The sequence below is a fragment of the Bos taurus genome, chromosome 5, assembly GCF_002263795.3.
Source record: "Bos taurus isolate L1 Dominette 01449 registration number 42190680 breed Hereford chromosome 5, ARS-UCD2.0, whole genome shotgun sequence".
Taxonomy (NCBI): domain Eukaryota; kingdom Metazoa; phylum Chordata; class Mammalia; order Artiodactyla; family Bovidae; genus Bos; species Bos taurus.
In genome coordinates, this window is record NC_037332.1 from 2,087,170 (window position 1) to 2,108,945 (window position 21,776).

The following is a 21,776-nucleotide window of genomic DNA, read 5'->3' on the forward strand; positions in this document are numbered from 1 at the left end:
ACTCTTGTTTTCCCCACCGAGCCTGCTCCATCTTCCATCTTCATTTTAACAAACGGCAGCCCCATATACAGGCTACTTAGGTAAAATATTGAAGAGTCAGTCTTGATTCTGTCTTCTGTACAGCCTTCGTGCAGTTCAGCAGCAACTCCTGTAGGCTTTTATCTTCAACGTGTATCCTGTGCTTTACTCATTCTCCCTGTTTCTGCTGCTACTCCCTGGTCCGTGTTACCATCTTCTTTCTCCTGGATTATTGAACCAACTTGTAAACTACTTTCTCTTGCAAGTTTTTTGCAACACTCTCTACTACCCAATTTTGTTGTTAAACAACAACCAAGAGTGAGCTTTTAAAAATATAAATGACATTTCCATCAGTCTTGCCCTGATGACCACGCCACCCAAAATGGCTGTTCTTTTGCTTTCTGTCCACCCGCTACTCCAGCAGTCCCTGCGGCACCCATACCCGACTCACCTTACTGACCTTCCCTCTTAATGATGGATCCTAATCAGTAGGTGCCGATGGACGTGACTCTGGCCCCACGTAGGGATTTCTCTAAGTTTTTAGATCAGAAAGGCTCCACTGTGACAGTTTATCAAAGAGAAGACATCTGCCCAATGAAGGTTGTTAGCCCAAGGGGCTGGGAGAGATGTGCCTTCTTTTTTCCCTGGTAATTGCTGAGCCGCCTTGAGGTTAGTTCCCCTCTAACTGGTAGTCTCCCTTCTCCCTGTTAGGGAAGGCTGCTGCCCCGTCCTGCCTGCAGCCTGTCGTCCGTGATGGGGTGTATGCGGGAACTTTTTGCTTCACATGTGTAAGATTCCCCCATGTATTAAACCATTGATGTCTCTTGCTGACTGCAGGGCTGTTTCTTTGGTTTTAATGCTGGGCAAGCACAGGGTTTGCATGCCTGCAGGATGCACCCCTGCACTCCCTCTGTTGCTGTCGCTGCTGCTAAGTCACTTCAATCGTATCTGACTCTGTGCAACCCCATAGACGGCAGCTCACCAGGCTCCCCTGTCCCTGGGATTCTCCAGGCAAGAACACTGGAGTGGGTTGCCATTTCCTTCTCCAATGCATGAAAGTGAAAAGTGAAAGGGAAGTCGCTCAGTCATGTCCGACTCTTAGCGACCCCATGGACTGCAGCCTACCAAGCTCCTCTGTCCATGTGATTTTCCAGGCAAGAGTACTGGAGTGGGGTGCCATTGCCTTCTCTGTTGCTTCCCTTCAAATTTAGGGCAAGTTCTTATGTCAGTCTATGAGGCTGTCTGGGATCTGACTCCTGTTTACCTTTCTGACAGGACCCATCATTGCCTGTGTGCTTGTTGATCTCTATTAATATGACTTTTTTATGCTTCTTGAATGCACCATTCTCATTTCTTCCTTTGAATTATTGCTCCTTCATTCTGAAATGCTTTTTCACTAGAGACTAATTTGGAGAATATGTTCAAATGCCACCTCTTAGCAGAGATAGAGACATTCCATGATGATCTGATCAAAAGTAACTACCCATTAGACTCTGTCTCCTTGGCTGTATTTATTTTTCTTTATAGCATGAATATGCCATTGTATTGTAAGTTGTGCCATTTATGTAATAGTGTCTACTTATTCTGTGGGAAATTTCATAAGGGTGGGGATTTTATCTTAACCATGAATGATTTCTCAGTGCCCAATATAGGGGAACATAACTTGTTACCCCAAAATATGTCTGTCTTGAGGATTATTTATGGATGATTGTTCTTATGAAACAAAAGACTCGAGAAGAGCTTCTACCTCCTCCCTTTAACTGCCTAAAGATGTTTAGATAAAGGGCTTGTTCCAGGAAGAGGAACCATCACCATAAATACAGTATAGTATTAGCTAGGTATAATAGACTGGGGGACACTTAGCAAGGCCTGTTTTATAAAGTCCTCTCTGGGTCCCACCATCTCTGCATGGCACACCAAACATTTGTTTACCAACAAACTTTTGTGTACCAAATATTTGCTCTTTTTTCATCTTCCTATAAGTTGCCTTTCTTTCCTTTGAAGTCCCAAACCCCTGCCCTCTTCTCCTTCTCTCAGATGGCATATAAGCTTTAATTGTCTAACTTGTCCTCGAACCTCATATTCTTATAGAATCCCTGAAATATGTAATTAAATTTGATTTTCTCCTGTTAATCTGTCTCATGTCACGTTAACTCTTGGACCAGTCAGAAGAACTTAGAAACAGGAATTTTTTTTCTTCCTCCACCCTAGATGGAGGAAGATGCTCAGTAAACTAGTATTCACTAAGTGAATTATTGAAATATCAGTATTTGATTATAAATTACCCCTGCTGCTGCTGCTGCTGCTGCTAAGTCACTTCAGTCGTGTCCGACTCTGTGTGACCCCATAGACGGCAGCCCACTGGGCTCCCCCGTCCCTGGGATTCTCCAGGCAAGAACACTGGAGTGGGTTGCCATTTCCTTCTCCAATGCATGAAAGTGAAAAGTGAAAGGGAAGTCCCTCAGTCGTGTCCGACTCTTCGCCACCCCATGGACTGCAGCCTACTAGGCTCCTCTGTCCATGGAATTTTCCAGGCAAGAGTACTGGAGTGGGGTGCCATCGCCTTCTCCAAAATTACCGCTAGTTCACTATTTTTTCCCTTTTTCTAAGTTTGGTCAATGTCTCAATTATTGGGTCAGCAAGACCCAATTTAAAAATTAAACCTTATTTTGAACTCCAATAGAGACAAAAAATGCAAGCAGAAGTTTTCATAATGGGTTGGGGGTTGGTGGGTTATTCTTCAATCTCCCCTTTCTCCAAAAGGTGTGGATTGAAGTATTACATACTTAATTTTAATAGAAATATTTTTACCAGTCCAGGCTTGAGCTCTTTCCAAATTAATAGAAAAATTAATATCAAAGTATTACCTAAAGGCCAATGTTAGAAAAATCTTCACAAAGTGGCTAAGGAGAATCTCCTAAACATTAGATCATAAAATTGAATTTTTAAGAGAAGAAAGACTATATAATTCTTCTTAGGAAACCATTTTATCCAGTAAGTCGGTCAAGTTCTAATTTCTGGAATAATTGGCTTCCCAGGCGGCTCAGTGGTAAAGCATCTGCCTGCCAATGTAGAAGACCCCAAAGATATGGGTTTGATCCCTGGGTCAGGAAGACACCGTGGAGGAGGAAATGGCAACTGACTCCAGTATTCTTGCTTGGAAAATCTCATGGACAGAGGGGCCTGGTAGGGTACAGTCCATGGGGTCACAAGGAGTCAGACATGACTGAGCATGCATGCATGCACACAGTACCTATTTTTTGGAATAATTCTATGTGGAACTTGATAAGTTTTTGCTTATTTAATGATAATAATTACAAACTACTCCTTTGCTGCTTAATAAAATATAGGAAACAGAGATGATTTATATATTATATCCAGGCTTCCCTGGTGGCTCAGTGGTAAATAATCTGCCTGCCAATGCAGAACACCCAGGTTGAATCCCTTGGTTGGGAAGCTTCCCTGGAGTAGGGAAACGGCAACCTACTCTGGTATTCTTGCTTGGAAAATCCCATGGATGAGGAGCCTGGCAAGCTACAGTCCATGAAGTCACTGAGAGTTGGACATGACTTATCGACTAATCAACAGCAACTATTTATTATATTATCCACATAAGAACATAAATATCAAAGCTGTAAGTTACTAACAGTTTTTTAAATCACAGAAGCTATAATTCTTGGCAAAAGCTAAAATTTGCATGTAGGAAGTTCAAATTAAACCTCGTTTGTAATTGACAAGACATATAAACTGCAAAAATAACTTCCTTTCACTGGACTTTAGGTGACTCCTGTGGAAATTTAATTTTAAAAAGTTTTATTTTTATTCTTTATTAAAGTACAGTCATTATTATCCCTTTAAAAACCAAACTGCTTTTTAAAAAATAAGAGTAAAGGACTTCCCTGGCTGTCTAGTGGTTAAGAATCCACCTGCCAATGCAGGGGACATGGGTTCGATCCCTGGGTTGGGAAGGTCCTTTGGAGAAGGGAAAGGCTACCCACTCCAGTATTCTGGCCTGGAGAATTCCATGGACTGTATAGTCCATGGGGTCGCAAAGAGTCGGACACGACTGAGCGACTTTCACTCACTCACTCGCTCTGCACGAGGGAACCAAGCACCTGCGCTACAACTCCTGAGCCCACTTGCTTTAGCTGTTGAAGCCCATGCACCCTAGAGCTCATGCTCTGCAACAGGAGATGCCGATGAAACAAGAAGCCCCAGTACCGCAGCTGGAGAGGAACCCCTGCTCGCCACAACCACAGAAAGCCCATGCGCAGCAACAGAGACCCAGTGCAGCCAAAAATAAATCAGTAAAATTTAAAAAACTAAAAAAGAGGAAACTCTCAATGATAGATGTTGACACATTTCTAGATTCTTTATGCCTGTGTTTCTCAATTGTTTCTCAATTGTCTATTTTAATGTAGATGAATAAGCTATCAAGGGAGAAAATGGAGTGCAATGGTTTCAGTTAATTTAAATTAATTTCTCACACAACCACTAACTCACTATCTAATCTTGGGCAAAAATCTCTCTGGACCTTGGTTTTTTAATCTAATAAATGGGAATCTTTCACTTTGTGTTAGCATATTAACAGATGAATAGCAAGCCTTTTGAGTCAGAAAGTGACTTATTTGGTGACTACAGATGAGAGACTTGCGAAAGTATGTTAAATTATTCTGTTCCATTAAGCAAGTGTAATGAGTCATTTTAAATAGTGAAAATGGACTTATAGGACGTTGTAGCAGAAAGTATTTTGCAAGCTGTTCAAGTTTATTAATATTAAACTAATTTCCTGGTTTTTGATAGCTTTTCCATGACAATGTAGAAAACTAGGTATTGGTATTAACTGCTACTGGTATGAGTAATTTTTTTTCAAAAGAGAGATACATCTTAGACTACATGTACATTTATTTAATATGATGTGCATGTGTATATACTAAGTCACTTCAGTTCAGTTCAGTTCAGTTCAGTCGTGTCCGACTCTTTGCGACCCCATGAACTGCAGCATGCCAGGTCACCCTGTCCATCACCAACTCTCGGAGTCCACCCAAACCCATGTCCATTGAGTCAGTGATGCCATTCAACCATCTCATCCTCATTCCCTTCTCCTCCTGCCTTCAATCTTTCCCAGCATCAGGGTCTTTCCCAGTGAGTCAGCTCTTTGCATCAGATGGCCAAAGTATTGGAGTTTCAAATTCAACATCAGTCCTTCCAATGAACACCCAGGACTGATTTCCTTTAGGATAGACTGGTTGTATCTCCTTGCAGTCCAAGGGACTCTCAAGAGTCTTCTCCAACACCACAGTTCAAAAGCATCAATTCTTCTGCACTCAGCTTTCTTTATAGTCCAACTCTCACATCCATACATGACCACTGGAAAAACCATAGCCTTGACTAGATGGACCTTTGTTGACAAAATAATGTCTCTGCTTTTTAACATACTATCTAGGTTGGTCATAACTTTCCTTCCAAGGAGTAAGCATCTTTTAATTTCATGGCTGCAATCACCATCTGCAGTGATTTTGGAGCCCAGAAAAATAAAGTCAGCCACTGTTTCCCCATCTATTTCCCATGAAGTGATGGGCCCAGATGCCATGATCTTAGTTTTCTGCCAACTTTTTCACTCTCCTCTTTCACTTTCATCAAGAGGCTCCTTAGTTCTTCTTCACTTTCTGCCATAAGGGTGGTGTCATCTGCATATCTTCAGTTGTGTACAACTCTGTGTGACCCCATGGACTGTAGCCCACCAAGCTCCTCTGTGTATGGGATTCTCCAGGAAAGAATCCTGGAGTGGGTTGCATGCCCTCCTCCAGGGGCTCGTCCCAACCCAGGGATCAAACCCATATCTCTTATGTCTCCTAAATTGACAGGCAGGTTCTTTACCACTAGTGCCACCTGGGAAGCCCTATCTAATATGGTCAATACTCAGCCAAAGTTTTGGAGCATCAACATCAGTATCATTCCTTCCAATGAATATTCAGGGTTGATTTCTTTAGATTGACTGGTTTGATCTCCTTGCGGTCCAAGGGATTCTGAAGAGTTTTCTTCAACACCACAGTTTGAAAGCATCACTTCTTTGGCACTCAGCCTTCCAATTCTCACACCCATAAAGGACTGCTGGAAAAACCATAGTTTTGACTAGATAGACCTTTGTCTGCAAAGTAATGCCTCTGCTTCTTAATACACTGTCTAGGTTTGTCATGGCTTTTCTTCCAAGAAGCAAGGGTGTTTTAATTTCTTGGCTACACTCACCATTTGCAGTGATTTCGGAGTCCAAGAAAATAAAGTCTGTCACCATTTCCATTGTTTCTGCATCTGTTTGCCATGAAGTGATGGAACTAGATGCCATGATCTTAGTTTTTTGAATGTTGAACTTAAGCCAGCTTTTCCCCTCTCCTCTTGAACTTTTTCAAGAGGCTCTTTAATTCCTCTTTGCTTTCTGCCACAAGGGTGGTGTCATCAGCATATCTGAGGTTATTGATATTTTTCCCTGGACTCTTGATTACAGCTTGTGCTTCATCCAGCCTGGCATTTTGCATGATGTACTCTGCATGTAAGCTGAATAAACAGGGTGAAAATATGCAGCCTTGACATACTTCTTTCCCAATTTGAAACTAGTCTGTTGTTCCATGTTCATTTTTCACTGTTGCTTCTTGAGCTGCAGACAAGATTCTCAGGAGGCAGGTAAGGTGGTCTGATATTCCCATCTGTTTAAGAATTTTCCACAATCTGTTGTGATCCACAGTCAAAGGTTTTAGCCTAGTCAATGAAGCAGAAGTTGATGTTTTTCTGTAACTCTCTTGCTTCTTCTGTGATCCAATGGATGTTAGCAATTTGATCTCTGGAATTTGATCTCTGGAACCTTCACTAGAATTGGTACCAAAACTTAGTTACATTCACAGCCCCCAAGCAGTGTGTTCCAAAGACTGCAGCTGATCACTACACATAGAAATCCAGGTTTTCCTTTAAACTGGCAAATGACAGTTTAGATACAAGGGGAGTTTAAGATCCTGTTTACAACAGATTTTATAAAATCATTAGGAATATCATTAATAAGAAATTTTGGAATATTATTCAGTGTCATTTAATAATCTACTTGAACCATTTTATATATTTTCTTAAAATAAAATTGACAAATGCTTTTAACATTCAATTGGAAGATAGAAATAGATGTGCGAGAATGGACCACAAACCTTTAGAAAGAGAAAAGTAATGGCTGGGGCTGAGGACTGCTTGCCTTTCTAGGTGTGGATGAAAAGCTGCTAAGTGGAATTGCTGACCTGAGATAAGTAACAAAGTGCATTCCTAGGACCCAGTAGGATAGACTGTGTCCAGAGATAGCATAATTTCAAGCTGAAGGTTAATCCAGATTCTAGAATGAATTCAACATTGAAATCCAGCTAGGAAGTCCCAGCCAGGCTTCCATTTGCTGAAGACTGTCAGAAAAGCAGAACCCAACAGGACAGAAACCAGAGTTCCCAGGATAGAACATGGGGGCTCGGAGTAGAGTGACAGAGGTTAGGTTACAGTTGAAGGTGTTTTCAGCAGGCACTTTTTATTTATTTATTTTGACTATGGGTAGAAAGGAAAGTGTTAAGGAGATGAGGTTGACTGATACTTGATATCTGCTATTTATAGCCAAGCAGGATACATACAGACGTGCATGTTTGCATAGTATCAGTTCTCAGTGTGTTATACTGTCTGTGTGCCAGCCTACCTGGGTTAAGTCTTAGCTCTGCGACTTTCTAGGTAGGTGACCATGGGCAACTTAGTTATTCTGTTAGTGCTTCTCTTTTCTTGTCTGTAAAATAGGATAATGATAAAATCTCCATGTAAAACACGTAGACCAGGGCCTGCTGCTGCTGCTGCTGCTAAGTCGCTTCAGTCGTGTCCGACTCTGTGTGACCCCATAGACGGCAGCCCACCAGGCTCCCCCGTCCCTGGGATTCTCCAGGCAAGAACACTGGAGTGGGTTGCCATTTCCTCCTCCAATGCATGAAAGTGAAAAGTGAAAGTGAAGTCGCTCTGTCGTGTCCAACCCTCAGCGACCCATGGACTGCAACCTTCCAGGCTCCTCCATCCATGGGATTTTCCGGGCAAGAGTATGGGAGTGGGATGCCATTGCCTTCTCCAGACCAGTGCCTAGTATGTAGTAACTTCTCAGTTAATAATAGATGTTAGTTTTGACTATCTGTGATAAATTCTTTGGGGCTTCCTCGGTGTTGCAGAAGTAAAGAATCCACCTGCAATGCAAGAGACCTGGGTTTGATCCCTGGGTCAGGAAGATCCTCTGGAGAAGGAAATGACAACACACTCTAGTATTCTTGCCTGGGAAATTCCACAGGCAGAGGAGCCTGGTGGGCTATAGTCCATGGGGCAAATGCAGTCTATGGATAAATTCTTCAAGGAGATTGTAATAAGGGAGACAGATCTAAGCAAAGAATTTAGAGTAGAACCTTAATGGTCATTATTGTGGTTCCCCTGCTAGTGGTGCTTATGGTAAAGAACCTGCCTGCCAATGCCAGTGAAGGAGACATAAGAGATGTGGGTTCAATCCCTGGATTGAGAAGATCCCCTGGAGAAAGAAATGGCAACCCACTCCAGTATTCTTGCCTGGGAAATACCATGGACAGAGGAGCCTGGCAGGCTACAGTCGATGGGGTTGTAAAGAGTCGGACATGACTGAAGTGACTTAGCACAGGGAGCCCCCAATGTTTAGGGCATGTGTTAGGAGCTTTTAGAAGTTATTCCATTTAATCCTTAAGGCATCACAAGTTATTTTTACAGAACACAATACTGAGATGAAGAGAACAATATATGATTAGAGATGGTAGAACGCTTTCCCAGGACACTGGTGACTTTATTTGATGGTAAGTATGGGGGACGGAGAAGGCAATGGCACCCCACGCCAGTACTCTTGCCTGGAAAATCCCATGGATGGAGGAGCCTGGTAGGCTGCAGTCCATGGGGTCGCTCAGAGTCGGACAGGACTGAGCAACTTCACTTTCACTTTTCACCTTCATGCATTGGAGAAGGAAATGGCAACCCACTCCAGTGTTCTTGCCTGGAAAATCTCAGGGACAGCAGAGCCTGGTGGGCTGCCGTCTATGGGGTCTCACAGAGTTGGACATGACTGAAGCTACTTAGCAGCAGCAGCAGCAGCAGCAAGTACGGGGGAAAGTTGGGAGCTCAGCTGGTGAAGAATCCACCTGCAATGCAGGAGACTCCAGTTCGATTCCTCGGTTGGGAGGATCCCCTGGAGAAGGGATAGGCTATCCACTCCAGTATTCTTGGGCTTCCCTGGTGGCTCAGGGAATCCAGGAATCCAGGGGACCTGGATTCAATCCCTGGGTTCGATCCTGTGTTGGGAAGATCCCCTGGAGGAAGGCATGGCGACCAACTCCAGTATTCTGACCTGGAGAACTCCATGGACAAAGGAATTCATGGGGTCACAAAGAGCTGGACATTACTGAGTGATTAAACACAGCACAGCATGGGGAAAGGTCATGGAACACATCATGGAGGAGATAATGTTTAATATTTTTATCTATTGACTTGTATAATATTGTATATATCTTGTCTGTTTGTGTTTATTTATAATGATCTCTAGTTGCTACTGTTTGGGATGTCTCTACTCTCTTCAGTGGTTCTCTTTCATGATATGCTTTGGTTCTTTAGCTGTACATTGGTAAATATCATTTCTTATACTCAGTTAATTTCTAATTATACTTTTCCCCGAAGTCATCTCTTATCTTAAGCATATCTCGTGGAAGTCTACTGTTATTTTTCTTTTTTCTCTAAGGTGTCTGTTCTCCATGTGCTTGAACCACAGAAGGAAAATAAAAAACAAACAAAAAACTCCTTTGGATAATTCACAGAGTTTTTATGCAGATTCATTCAAAGCCTCACACAGAGTCCTTTGTGATGTTTCTAAAAGAGTGATTGATTGGTCAGTGTAAAGGAAAACGTAACATTTCATGAGGATTGTATTTGCAAGCAAGTTGGCAGTCTTTCAAACATGGAACAGTTACTGAAGGCAACATTTTGGGATATAAACATCAAAGAGATGATCAGTGTCCCTGTCTTTAATTCATATCACTATACCTATGCACAGACCTTTGCTTTGTAAGACTTGCCAACTGCAAAGCTCTTTCTTAGTCTCATTAACTCTTCTCAATATTCAAACATTACTTTGCTTACTGGCCCGTAAGACTTCTATTTCTCTTCTCCTTAAAACAAGAGCAGAAGAAAAGAAAAAAAAAAAAAAAAGAAAAGTAAGTAACTTGGCTGCTTTACTGGAAAGCATTCAGGGATGCAGGACTCTGAAGGCTTCTGTATAAAATAATGTGTAATATTATTTCAAATACTGTGTTTACAGAGCTCATACTGCTAAGGATTAAAGGGATGTGCTATGACAAATCTGATTCTGAGTGGGATTGCCTTCCTTAAAATAGATCAGCTGCATTCAAGTAGAACTTTTGATTTATGAGAATTAGGGCTTCCTAGGGTATTGTATAGTGCTCTATATAATGACAACAGATTATTGTTTCCTCTGAGACTCCCAATGGAATCCAGCAAAGATCCTTTGGCTTGCAATATTGCGTCTGAGCAGGGGCTAGGCTATTCAGGCTTGCCCTTATGTGAAAGGCACACAGCCTTTAGAGGAAATAGGATTTTTACTGCTAGGTCTTGGTTAGTCTAATAAGAAATGAGTGGCGTATCTTAGTGTTTCTGATGAGGGTGAATTTTTTTTTTTCCTCTTGCAGGAAACTTTAAAGTAATTACTTCTCTTAAGTATTAATACACTGAAATAGATTTTGCTATTTTAGAGAGCTTTAAAGTGCTCCCTCTTACTTCTTCTTTGTGAGGTACAAATTTATGAATTTATTTATTTATTTTTTTCTACCAGAGTTTGGATTTTTCTGTCAGTGAGCAATTTTGAAATTCTAAGAATCTATTCAGTTGGCTATATTGTGTAGTTTGACTTGTCTTAAAGTATTATTAAAGAAATGGTATACATCAGTATCAGACTTTTTACCATAAATATCACACAGATAGATCATGGTTAAATGTGGGATTAACAATTTAAAAAACAAATTTTGATAAATTGTTTTTGATTATAAAACAGTGATATCAAAGTATAAAGAACATCCCATTAAAAACTATCTGTTTATGTGACTGTGTCACACCTTAGTCGCGGCACACCGGCGTAGCTGCTCCAAGGCGGGTGGAAGCTCAGTTCCCTGACCAGGGGTTGAACCTGAGTCCTCTGCACTGCACAGTGAATTAACCTCTGGACAACCAGGCAAGTCCCCAGAATGTTCCATCTTTGATTGAAGTGTCATTAAAACCATATTTAGGAGGATGCCAGGTAGGAATAATTGAATTCATTTTTCATGAAGTGAATGAATGATAAGCTGCTCCACAAATTTACAATCTCTCATCAAGATCAAGAACTTGAAGGGTGAGATAGGATTAGGGGAATGAATTGCCAAAGACCTTTGTTTTTAGAGAGTTATGAGTCATAGCTGGAAAGGTCAGTTTTCTGATCTGACCTGGAAAAGGTCAGTTTTCATTCCAATCCCAAAGAAAGGCAATGCCAAAGAATGCTCAAACTACAGCACAATTGCACTCATCTCACACGCTAGCAAAGTAATGCTCAAAATTCTCCAAGTCAGGCTTCAACAGTACGTGATCCATGAACATCCAGATGTTCAAGCTGGATTTAGAAAAGGCAGAGGATCCAGAGGTCAAATTACCAACATCTGTTGGATCCTTGAAAAAGCAAGAGAGTTCCAGAAAAACATCTACTTCTGCTTTATTGACTGCTTTATTGCCAAAGCCTTTGACTGTGTGGATCACAACAGACTGTGGAAAATTCTTAAAGAGATTGAAATATCAGACCACCTTACCTGCCTCCTGAGAAATCTGTATGCAGTCCAAGAAGCAACAGTTAGAACCATATATGAAATAACAGACTGGTTCCAAATTGGGGTAGGAGTACATGAAGGCTGTATATTGTCACCCTGCTTACTTAACTTATATGCAGAGTACATCATGAGAAATGCTGGGCTGGATGAAGCACAAGCTGGAATCAAGATAGCCGGGAGAAATATCAATAACCTCAGATATGCAGATGACACCACCCTTATGGCAGAAAGTGAAGAACTAATGAGCTTCTTGATGAAAGTGAAAGAGGAGAGTGAAAAAGCAGGCTTAAAACTCAACATTCAGAAAACTAAGATTATGGCATCCAGTCCCATCCCATCATGGCAAATTGATGGAGAAACAATGGAAACAGTGACAGACTTTACTTTCCTGGGCCCAAAATCACTGCAGATGGTGACCGCAGCCATGAAATTAAAAGACACTTGCTCCTTGGAAGAAAAGCTATGGCCAACCTAGATAGCATATTAAAAAGCAGAGACATTACTCTGCCAACAAAGGTCCATCTAGTCAAAGCTATGGTTTTTCCAGTGGTCATGTATGGAAGTGAGAGTTGGACTATAAAGAAAGCTGAGCGCCAAAGAATTGATGCTTTTGAACTGTGGTGTTGGAGATGAGTCTTGAGAATCCCTTGGACTGCAAGGAGATCAAACCAGTCAATCCTAAATGATATCAGTCCTGAATATTCATTGGAAGGACTGATGCTGAAACTGAAGCTCCAATCCTTTGGCCACCTGATGTGAAGAGTTAACTCAATGGAAAAGACCCTGATGCTGGGAAAGATTGAAGGTGGGTGGAGAAAGGTACGACAGAGGATGAGATGGTTGGATGGCATTGTGGAGTTGATGGATATGAGTTTGAGCAATCTCCAGGAGTTGAAGATGGACAGGGAAGCCTGGCATGCTGAAGTCCATGGGGTTGCAAAGAGTCAGACACGACTGAGCTACTGAATGAATGAGTCATGAGTCTCTATTCTGCTGCCTTTAGGAGAATGGTCTGTTCCCTCCCTCAAAGTTAGTTGGGAAAGACTTCAGTGAGGCAACTTACAGCTCTAAACATTTTTCCTACAGCTGGAAACCATAGATGACTTATGTCTTCTTACAGGTGAGAAAAACTAAAGCAGATGTAAGACTAAGATCTGACTCCTGCCTGAGAAATCTGGAGATGAGAAAAGTGGACACACTGCTTTTTGACAAAGCTAAGAGAGTGCTCATGTGTTTTGGTTGACTTGAACTTCCAGAGTTTGTCAGGGCACATTTCCTGTAAACTGAATACAGGAGAAAAGTGATATGGAATCACCTGAGGATTTATTTATCCAGTGGTTATCCTCAGATAAGAGTCTGGAAGTGTACCATCAATAGCCAGGGCTGCTTGAGGAAGGCATCTCATATGACCATCAGGAATAGAATCACAGGTTCTCTGTAGGAATCATCCTCTAAGCCCACAAAGTAGCTCACAAAATCAACGTTCATAGTTGGCCGGGTTCAGAGTGCAAAGCCTGTCATCTAAGTAAGTACATTGTTGTTCCCTTGACTCTTGTACCTCTGTTCCTTGACTCAGTCTCTTGATTGTGATACATAACTTTAATCCTGGAGATAGGCTAATTACCAGATAGTGGAAAGGGGGGAAATTGCATATAGAGGAGTAAAATAGAGTAGAATAGCAAAGGGATAAAATGGGAAAGAAAGTGAGTAGAGAGAGTAGAGGAGAATAGTAAAGAGATCCCTTTCAATACATCAGACTCCAGACCAAAGTAGGCTAAATTTAATGAGGGTGGTGGAAGGAAGTGAAGCAATTTAATGCTAATTGACGTTTAAAACTTACTACTGTCCAGAGATGGATATTCAAAACATGAGGGCTATTGCAGTTTTCATCTAGCGTGAGGAAGACTCCTTCTACTAAAGTGGAGGTGGGAGACAAATATTATTTGTGTTTTGTTTGCAATGAATATGTTCCTGTTAGAAAAAACACCATTGAAATGTATGAATAATTTTATTTTTAAAATAATTGTAATGGGAGTGTAGTTGGTTTACAATATTATGTTCATTTCTGTTGTACAGCAAGAGGAATCATATACCGCTTCACTTTTGGATTCCCTTCCCATTCAGATCACCACAATGTCTTAAGTAGAGTTCCCTCTGCTATAAAGTAGATTCTCACTAATTGTCTATTTTATACATAGTATCAATAGTATATACGTGTCAAAGATGCATTTTCAGACTTCCCTTCTTGGAAACATGATGAGATAGATTATTAGGACCAACCTTTGCAGTGGAATATTAACAACGCTCCATAAAATAGAAAATAAAAATTTAAAGCACCAAAGATCTAAAAATATAATAACAGTCAACTGAATTAACATATAAATAAAAGCTAGAACTGGAAGCTTAAGAGGATCATTGAACCCCTCACTTTTCTCTGAGGCTGTTTGCCAAATGAGTTAAACTCTAATGGAACTAGGACATGGGAGCCAGGAGACAAACCAAAGACCCACTTTAGGTGGGACATCTAATAGGTAGCACGCCTCTTGTAGAGTTGGGAACCACAAGGAATGTGAGAAGGTGAAACAGTAACTGGGCCTCCGTTTTCCAGTACAGTCTATAAGGAAGAGCATCTTGGTGCTCTGAAAAGCAGAAGAGGAAACTCTCAGAGAAGTTAAAGTCACAATCTGTTAGTCACATGTATTTGAAACCCAAATTTGCATTGGTTGACGGCTGATGGCTCCCTAAGACCTTGATTCTGTTTAATTGCTTCTGAACTGACGGTATCCTTAGGGATCTGACAGAAGTAAAATTAAAAGCTTTTCTGCCGAAAGTTGTCTTCATCTTAGCCTCAAAGAGTATCTTGAATATTTTTCTAAGGAAAATGACTCCATGGCACTCACTAGTCATAAAAATGAACCAGACAAGGAAATAAGACATCAGTAGCAAGAACCAGCTAACAAAACACACAACAAAGACGTGTGCAAATACTTCAGTTATTGTATAATCACAAGTTATGAAAGTCATACTGTGCTTAATCACTCAGTCGTGTCTGACTCTGGAACCCCATGGACTATAAGCCCGCCAGGCTCCTCTGTCCATGGGGATTCGCCAGGCAAGAATACTGGAGTGGGTTGCCATGCCCTTCTCCAGGGAATCTTCCCAACCCAGGAATCAAACCATTGCAGGCGGATTCTTTACCAGCTGAGCTACCAGGGAAGCCCCAAAAGTCATACTAACAATGTTCAAAGAAGTAAAGATGTATCTGAAATTAGAACATTCTAAACATAACCCTAGTGTATTTGAAAAGGAAACAAATATGTTTTAGAAATAAGAAAACCAATAATTCAAATTAGAAACTCAATGACCAGGTCAGAATAATTATCCAGAAGGTCAGTCAGAATAACTTTATAGAATTTAGCTTGAAGATATATATGAAACGAACATAATTCATGGAGGAAAGAAAAAGAAAGTCTAATACATCAGGTATAATACATGTCTAATTGAAGTTCTAGAAGAAAACTAGGGGAGGAAGGGGAAAGAGAAAATATTTGAGGAGATATTGGCTGCAAATTTTTCAGAACAATCTGTGGATTCAAAATGCCCAAGATATCCCAAGTGCGATAAATAGAAAAGAATACACATCTGAATATGTCATATTCAATAACCAAACACAAGTTCAAATCTTAAAAGCAGCCAGAGATTTAAAAAAGATTATCTTCAAAATGTAGCAGTTAGATTGATAGCTAATTTAATAGTAACAGTGAAGTCAGAAGTAACTGATGTCATTATTCTCTTGAAAGGAAAAATACCCAGAGGTTGCATACACAGAAAATGTCAGTAAATGAAAGATATTTTTCAGGGCAGACAAATCCTGAGTTTGTCATAACAGACCCTGTCTAGTGGGAACATCAGAGAAATGATTGGGGAGATATTATTAAATGCCAGAGTTTTTTCCTGCTGTTTCTAATATAGATCTTATGCCCCAGTGTTATCAGATTTTACCATATCACTTTTTTAGCTGAATTAGTGTGAGTGGAAATGACATGTGACACTTATGGGCAAAAGTTTTAAAACTGTTGTCCTAGACAGAAATTGCTCCATTAACTTTGACCCTGAAATAAAGAGTATATTAAGCATAGCCATAGTTGATCCATCATAGGCATAAATGTGAAAGAAAAGAATAAATCTTTGTTGTTTCAAGTCAATGAGATTTAATTTGGACTAAAATTTCAGTCCAGATAGGAGGTCTGGAAAACAAGAGAAATGAGAAGAAAAATACCTAGGCAAATAAAAAGTAACATTAATTGTTTAGAATAATAATAAAAATGTATTATGAAATTTACATAATATATTTATGAAATTTAAAATAGAAATAAAGTAACTGGTAATGATAACCCATCTATTGGAAATGGAATAAATATGATTAAATTGATTAAATATGATTAAATTGCTCTAAAGTTTATCCAGGAAGAAGGTAGAAATTAAAGAGCTATAAAATAATCCAAAAGAAGTGATCACAAGTGGACTTCCTGAAAAGAATAATAAAATTTATAAATATTTGTTGAGATTAATCAAGGGATAAAAAATGATAATGAGCAAATTATCAATGTGCAGAGCAAAAGACTATCACCACAGATATTGTGTATGTTAAAGATAATATGAGGCTTTTATTCATATTTTATGCTACTAGTTTTGACAGTTCAGTAAAATGGACAGATTCCTAGAAAAAATAAGCTTGTTATTGTTGACAAAAGGATAGAAATATAGGAACAGTTGTTTATCTATTAAACAAATTGAATATGGTAAAGTATCTTTACAAAGAAACCTCTGGGTCTAGCTGACTTTACTATTGAATTCTATCAAATTATAACAAGTGGTTAAAAAAAAGAATAACACCAATTTACAGAAATTCTTAAATTTAATAGAAAAGCAAGAGTGCTCCCCAGTTCATTCTATGAGAGCAGCATAACTTGCAAATCAGAACCTGACATAGTTATTATAAAAGGGAGAGTCACAGGTATTTTTCTTGCATGAACATAGATGCAAAAATTCTAAACAAAATTAATAGCAAGTGTAAAGTACAGCATTGCAAAGTTGAGTTTATTCCAGAAATATGAGATGGGTTGAATATTTGAAAATTGATCAGTGCAAACAAGACAATAAAATAATCCAAAAGAGAAAATATATTATTTCAATAAATGGAGAAAATATTTAATCACAGTCAGCATCCAATTCGTAACAAAATTTCTTTACAATCTATGATCAGCATTTTTAATATGATAAAAGGTCATTTGGAAACATGGTACCACAGAATAGAACTTAATGATGAAATATTGAACATTTTCTCTTTTGGATCAGAAATCAGACAATGATGCTAGCTGGCTGTTCACCACTTCTCTTTAATATCACATTGGAAGTAAGGTGGAAAAAAAAACAAAAGATGCAAGGATTAAACACAAAATACAAACTTGCCGTTGTTTAGAACCAAAGAACCAAGTTGACGTCGCTCAGTCATGTCCGACTCTTTGTGACCCCATGGACTGTAGCTTACCAGGCTCCTCTGTCCATGGGATTTTCCAAGCAAGAGTACTGGATTGGGTTGCCATTTCCTTCTCCAGGAGTTCTTTCCGACCCAGAGATCGAACCCAGGTCTCCGTCTGAGCCACCAGGGAAGTCCTGCCATTGTTTACAGATAACATAATTCTGTACAGAATAACCAAGAAATTTAATTGTTATTAATATGGTTAATTTAATAAGATTGCTGGATACACTGCTGCCGCTGCTGCTGCTAAGATACACATTCAAGCACAATAATGAATTCTATATATGTGTGTATATATATATATTTATATATATGTATGTTTGTATGTATGTATGTATGTATAATCTGAGTCCTAGGGTGCCTCAGGTGGTAAAGAATCTGCCTGCAATGTCAGAGACCTGGGTTAGTTCACTGGGTCAGGAAGATCCCCTGGAGAAAGGAATGGCAACCCACTCTAGTATTCTTGCCTGAGAAATCCCATGAACAGAGGAGCCTGGTGGGCCACAGTTCATGGGGTCACAAAGAGTCAGACACGATTGATTAAGCATATATATCTATACATATATATGTATAGATATATAAATAAAAGCAACATAGTAGGTAAAATAATACATTTTAGTCTTGTTTAAAAATGTGTAGTACTTGGCAATAAATCTAATAAGATAAATGAGTTCTGTGGAAAAATATAAAAATTTATATTAAAACGACCTAAATAATGTTAGAACAAAAAACATTAATAGAGTAAATGTCTTAATTCTGTCTCAGTTGATCTGTAAAGTCAATGAATTCTAAACCAAATCCTAGCAGACTCTTTCATGCAACTCAAAAAACTGGTTCAGAAATTATATGCAAGTTGAAAAAATCAAGAAGAGAGTTGAAAAGCTCTTGGAAAAGAAATATAAGATGAGAAAGAATTGCCTTATCCAATATCTAGCTGTTTCATATCAGATATAAAATATATGATATAAATATATGATATAAAATATGTATGTGTGCTCAGTCGCTCAATCATGTCTGACTCTTTGCAACCCCATGGATTGTAGTACTCCAGCCTCCTCTGTCTGTGGTATTTTCCAGGCAAGAATACTGGATCTGGTTGCTGTTTCCTTCTCCAGGGGATCTTCCCAACCCAGGGATTGAACCCAAATCTCCTGCATTGGCAGGTGGATTCTTTACCAGTGCCACCTGGGAAGCCCCAAATTATATTATAAAATATATCAAATATATTATTACTTTTTCTCTGTTATCCTATGATAACAAATGACCTAGTTAGGCAATAAAATTCATGTGTCAATGATACTTTTGTCCAAGAGAATTTTACAACATAAAACGTTATTGATTTCTTTCAGTGTATGAGTATGTTTTACAAATTATAGAATGATAGGTCTCTAGACTTTGAGGGTGGAAGAGAGCTTAAAGGTTGTCTAGAACTGTGTTGCCCAGTATGGTAGTCAGCAGACACAGTTGACTATTGAGTGCTTGAAATATGGCTAGTTTAAATGTGCTGTAAGTCAACAGCACATTTAAACTAGCCATATTTCAAGCACTCAATGGCACCCCACTCCAGTACTTTTGCCTAGAAAATCCCATGGACGGAAGAGCCTGGTAGGCTACAGTCCACAGGGTCGCTAGAGTCAGACACGACTGAGCGAATTCACTTTCATTTTTCACTTTCATGCATTGGAGAAGGAAATGGCAACCCACTCCAGTGTTCTTGCCTGGAGAATCCCAGGGACGGGAAGCCTGGTGGGCTGCCGTCTATGGGGTCGCACAGAGTCGGACACGACTGAAGCGACGCAGCAGCAGCAGCCACAGCAAGTCTAAAACACACACTGAACTTCTTAGAGTTGAAAAAATACTGTAAATACCTCATTAATAATTTTTATATAAATTACCTGTAGGAAGGATGTTTGGGGTATATTGGGTTAAATATTATTAAAACTAATTTTACTTCTTACTTTTCTAAACTTGGTCACTATAAAATTTTGAATTATGTATTGGCTCACATTTTCTTTCTCATAGGTGATGCTGATATAGACCATTTTACCAATGAGAAAATGTATTCCAAATATGCAGTAGTGAATTGCTTGTCCCGCATTTGTCTACCGTGATCAATACATATACAAAACCTAAAATTTTCCTGAGAGTCCTCAAGTCAGGAAGGGGTCATGAACATCACATTCCTTCACAATTAATAGTGTCACACGATTGTGGTAAAATACCAAGAATGTTGGCCTTATACAGACTTGGGTTCACATCTCAACAGCACGACCTACTAGTCATTCATAAAGTCATTTAATTTAATCAAAGTTATTTAATTTGTCTATTAAATCATATAATGGACTTCCCTGGTGTCTACAATGTGGGAGACCTGGGTTCAATCCCTGGGTCAGGAAGATCTCCTGGAGAAGGAAATGGCAACCCACTCCAGTATTCTTGCCTGGAAAATCCCATGGATGGAGGAATCTGGTAGGCTACAGTCCATGGGGTCGCAAAGAGTCGGACATGACTGAGCGACTTCACTCATATAATAAATCATATAATATTACTTAATTCATTGGGCAGTTGTGATAATGAGATAGTCTACATGTTTGTTCTTAGCAAAGTGACTATTTTAGAACAAACCTTTAAAAACTTCATTCCTTTTAGCATTTATATGAACTGCCCTTGTCATAGTAGTTTCTATTTGCTTATGTATCTTAGGGTTGAAGCCTATTATATTTTTGTATTTTTATTTTACTTCTTTCTATAAATGGATCTAAGTTGTTGTGGGCATATCTAGGGGGTTACATGTGGGCATATCTAGGGGGTTACATGAAGGAAAGTTTCAAAATATGAAAAACTTTTTCTTTGTCCAGGTGAAATTTTAAAATCAACACAGCATAAAATATGTGCTTTAATATACATAGTAGATACAAATTTTGGTAATTAACTGACTTTTGAGCAAATTCTCTTGTGCTTACTCATTCTGTGTAGCCTGGAATTGCTATTCTCTTATATGATTATACTGGTTGGTGTAATGTTTTTTACATAGGAAAATGAATAATTGCACGATTTTGAGAATATAACAAATTGGTGCCAAAGCAAAGCTTAAATAAAGACTTAGAATATTTTTTAGGGAATTAATGAAATTTGTTGCTTTATAAACTAGTAGCAGGGGAAATAAAGTATTATATATTGGGGGAAATCAGGTATCCATGGACACCCTTGGATTAATTTACAAGACCGGTAAACATAAGACGTGAAAATTCTGTGCGGTAGTACTAACCAAATATTCATTGCTAGCTCCTTGATGTGATAATTCATTTGCATAAAATTAGAAGAAAGGACAAAGAAAGAAAGGTTAAAAAGGCATTACTAGATTTTAATTTTAGACAATGAATTTAAAAAGGCAAAGAGTTTCTCTGTACCACCTTCTGTCCAGGAGCCTAGAATTTAGAATGGAGTATGGTGATTAAATGAGGTCAAGAAGAAAGTGACTTAATTTGTGGTTAGGTAAGCAGGAGGGACCACGCTTTTGGCAGTAAAGTTGTAAATCACTGTGATAACCTACCAGAGAGGGTGAGCTATAAAACTGTTTTCCCACTAAGTTTTTAATATTGATAGTGTTTAGTTTTGGTGGAGACATGGGGATTTATTAATTGATCCCTGCTTAGTATCTTTGGGCTGGAGGGGGAGGACATAATTCATTCATTTAGTACTCTTTGCTGATCTCTTTACATGCATTAAAGCATTTACTCTTTCCAGTAGTTCCTGTGAAGCTGGTGTTAATATGCTCTTGTTTTTAAAAATTAGTGAGGGTATGAACAAGGCTTTGAATTTAGTTATATTTGTCTGATGCTGAGACCCTTTCAGTTTCCTCTATGGCAGGTTCTGTCACTGTTTATTAGTTCATGAATCTGTATTTCAGGATTTTAGCAATGGAGTCCTTTCTACAAATGAGAACTCTGTATGTGATATAATGCTGCCCAGTCTCTCAATACCTTGCTTGGAAAACCATTGCTGTAGTTCATTTCTTTGTTTCTCACTTCTTAATTCTTTTGGTTCTGCCACTAATCTGTAAACGGCAAATGTAGTAACCTCAAGGAGGCTAGAACATGGCTTTAATAGTCTTAAATTTCAATTGTATTTTCTCAGTAGATATATAATTAGAATCAGTGGGAGTTTAGCCTTGGTGAAGATTATAGAATTAAACTCTTATTCTTTCAATTTCGCATCAGCTTTGGCTTATTTGATTACTCTGGTTTTCTTTTCTGCCCTGTGCAGTCTGGGGCGAACCAAGACCTTAC

The 21,776-nt window shown here is 39.2% G+C and overlaps 1 protein-coding gene across 1 annotated transcript in view; it reads left to right on the plus strand.

Annotated features, from left to right (window-relative positions):
* TRHDE (thyrotropin releasing hormone degrading enzyme) overlaps positions 1-21,776 on the plus strand; it is a 448,987-nt gene that overhangs the window by 165,600 nt on the left and 261,611 nt on the right. The window lies entirely within an intron of this gene.